Source organism: Mastomys coucha, unplaced genomic scaffold, assembly GCF_008632895.1.
Source record: "Mastomys coucha isolate ucsf_1 unplaced genomic scaffold, UCSF_Mcou_1 pScaffold9, whole genome shotgun sequence".
NCBI classification, from domain to species: domain Eukaryota; kingdom Metazoa; phylum Chordata; class Mammalia; order Rodentia; family Muridae; genus Mastomys; species Mastomys coucha.
This window is the reverse complement of record NW_022196915.1, coordinates 49641233-49645124: the sequence shown is the minus strand read 5'-3', so window position 1 is coordinate 49645124 and position 3892 is coordinate 49641233.

Genomic DNA, 3892 nt, shown 5'->3' with positions numbered 1-3892 from the left:
CCATCCTGCATGTTATTTCTTATCTGGTGATGGAGTATGTCTTTAATCTCAGTACTCAGGAGACAGAGGCAGGTGAATCTCTTGAGTTCAAGACCAGCATGGTCTTCAGAGTGAGTTCCAGACAGCCAGGGCTACATGGAGAAAACTTGTCTTAAAAAATCAAAATAATAATAATAATTAATTAAAAAAAATTTTTTTGCAGGAGTTGGTTCTTTTCTTCCACCATTTGAGTCCTGGAGATTGAACTGAAGTTGTCAGGATTGGACCGGAAGCACCTTTCCCTGCTGAGCCATCTTGACAGCCTCAAGGCTTTTTCTTCATTTCAGAAATTGATTCCTTTGCTATGCTGAAGGTTTTGAATTTGATGCAAGTCCATTTTCCTTAGTAATGTCCTATTTTGTAGTATGTCTTTTCCTGTGCCAATATCATGATTATTTATTCACAATTTCTTTTATTTTAGAAATGTCACGTTACATTGAGGTCTTTGAGCCACTTAGAGTTGCTTTTGTACATGAGAGGCAGGCATTTGGTGTCACTCTTCAGAATATGAGGATCCTGTCTTCCCAGGAAGTTATGTGTTACTTTTTAGAAATGGATCTTCTTTAATAACACTTTTATTTGTCTACACGTCTGATTCGTTCAATGTTCTATAAATTTCTTTGCATTGATATCTCCTTGGTTAGGTTTATTCTTAAGTACATTTTTGGGGGGAGGGGGGAGGAAGGTAAGGTAAGAAGTATTGCCCTTATTGCTAATGGGATAGTTGTCTTGATTCTTTTCCAGCAAATTCATAGGCAGTGAAAAACTATTAGGTTTGCATCCTGATATTTGCTGAATTAGTTATTTCTATTATGTTTGCTTGTTTGTTGTGTGTGTGTGTATGCCTGCATGTGTGTGTGCACATATGCACACATGTGTGCATGTACCCACATGTGTATAGGTGCCACAGTGAAGTGTGTCGGTCAGAGGGTAACTGGCAGTTGTCTGCTCTTTTTTTCCTCCATGTGTTATGCAGGGATTCAACTCGGGTCATCAGGCTTGGCAGCAGGCAGCTTCATCTGCTCAGCCATTTCATTGGCTTTTTTTCCTGAGATTCTGAAGACCATAGGCTACTCATTTGATATCTTTCTTTCTTATAAATTCAAACATTCACACATATAAGCCTCCCTCTCAAGACTGTATTCATTGCATCTCATAGGTTTGTGGCATATGACATTTCCATTTCCTTAAGACTCTGAAAACTTAATTTCTCCCATTTTTTTTCCAGTGACACTGTTTAAGGGTGTAATGGTAATCTTCATGTGTTAAGAACATTCTGTAAATTTCTCTTGCTGTTTATTTTTAGCTTAACTCAGTTATGATCTGATAAAATGCAAGAAATTGTGTCCTTTTTTGGTATTTGTTCAGATCTGATTCATAGTTGAACACATGATCTGTTTTTAAGAAACAGTTTCATGGGCTGCTGAAAAGAATTTGTTTTCTAAGACTATTGAATAAAATATTCTATGGGTGTCTGTTAAGTCCTTTTAATATGGTATTTAACTTTAGGGTTTCCTTGCTAATTTTTGTTTTGATATCTACCTATTGATAAAAGAGGGACATTAAAATCACCCACTGGTGTTGTATTGAGCCTATTTTATGATTTAGGCCAAGTATTATATTTTTATAAAATTGTATAGTCTGACATTGTTTGTACATATGATGTTATAGATATGTAAGCGGACACACATGCTTCATACCTTCTTAGCCAATTGTTCTACCAATATGTGATGACTGTCTTTGTCTCTTCAAACTGATTTAGTCCTGAAGTCTGCTGTATTAGTTATGAATATGGTTCCTTCTGCTTGCTTTTGTCTTCTGTTTATCTGGATACAATGTTCCATTCTTTCCATATTTAATCTCAGAATATCTTGATCAGTCAGGTGAGTTTCTTGCTGGTAGCAAATTGTTGAAACTTCATTTATTTATGAAGAAAAATAAAATCAGCGACTTTACATCTTTCAATTGAAGAATCAAGACCATTTATATTCAAGGCTATTGTTTAAAGGTATGTACTAATTTCTGCCTTTTTTTTTTTTCAGTTTTTCTTCTTTTTTTAGTTATGTTCTTTTTCCTTCATTCATCTTGGAGGTTTGGTGTTTTCCTATGAATGATACCGTCATTTGTGGCTTCTTCCCAATTCCCATCACTTGGCTACTCTTCTGATGATGATCTCTCTTTCTTCTCTGCTTGTCGTGGTATTTGTATTACTTTTCTTTTGCATTTGATTTCTTCCAGCATTATATGTGTTGATAGTTCAGTGGTTATAAATTTCTCACTTTATACTTGTTTTAGAAAGCCTTTACTTCTTGTTCAGCTTTGAAGGATAGCTTTGCAGGATATAATAGTTTAGTTTGGCAGTCATTTTCTAGGACTTTCTAAAGCACAGCAACCCATGCCCTCTTGGTGAGAAATCAGTTTTTTTTTTTATGATTATTTTGTCTTTATCTCTGACTTGGATTTTCTTCTTTGCAACTTTAAATTTTCTCCCTTGTCACATTTTTTTGGTATTTTAACTATAATGTGTCATAGCTCTTTTTTTGTCATGTCTAGTTTGACTTTATATGCTTCCAGTATTGGGTTGTCTATTGGAAAATACCTTGTTAGCTTTTAAATTTTTTAAAAATTATAAATGAGGCCAACCTGGTCTACAAAGTGAGTTCCAGGACAGCCAAGGCTACACAGAGAAACCCTGTCTCGAAAAACCAAAAAAAAAAAAAAAAAAAAAAAAAAATTATAAAAAGCTGCTATTTTGTATGGGTATAAAATGTTTAGGTAAATTCCAAGGGTTAACATGGTAAAGCTCAATAAAGGTCAATTTTTCTAATCTCTTTTAACTCAATGGTAAAGTTGTATTTCTGTCCTATCAGTAATGAGTGAACATTCCTGTTTCTTCACACTATTTTGGATATTCAACAGGGCTAGTGTTACAGGTCTGGGCCATTTTGTCTGTAATGGTATTTTACTTTAATGTGGGTTTTCTTTTCTTTTTAACACATTTACTTACTGCTCATCTCTGGCAAAATGCTTGCTCATTCTTTTGATCTAATTTTATGTTGCTTGCTTTCTTATTGATTTGTGAGCACTGTTTGTATATTTTGGACACCAGAACTTTGTTAGATATTTTATAAAGACTTCCATCACTCCAGCTCTAGGACTTCTTACGTCTTAAGCCTTTCACATAAAAAAGTTGTTAATATTAATGAAATCTAAGTTGTTGATTCTTTTTTTTATAGGTCATGTTTTTGAAGTTTCATCTTTTAAAAAGCCAATGCCACATCTCAAGACTTTGGGCAATAGCATCCATCTTAACTTAATTTTTTTGTGATAGTTATAAGATGTGTCCTTAGATACATAGCTCTAACTATGAGTTTCAAGTTGTACTATAGAACTATTTGTTGAGAAAGTTATCTTTTTTTCCATTGAGTTGCCTTTGGTTTTAGTCAATTTTTGTATAAGATTAATTCTGGGACTTTTCTTTTCTTGTGATGCACTGATTTACTCTTTTGTAATACATCTTAATTGTTGTGATTTATATTACAGTAAGTATTGAAGTTAAGTGTTGTTGGGTTTTTTTTTTTTTTTTGGTTTTGTTTGCTTGTTTGTTTTACTTTTGTCTTTCCCTTATCAATTGTATTGGCTATTTTGTATCTATTGCTCTTTCCTCCATTGCATTATTGCCACATTTATGTCCACTTGTGTGTCTGAAGATTTCCTGTGGGAGAATAACTTATTCTCTGTTGGTTAGGCTCTGCTAGCCAAGAACAAACCACAGACCCAGGACCATTATAAAAAGCTCTGGATCTGCCATCCTCCAAGAGTCTAGACTCCAAAGGTCTGTACATCTTCACCT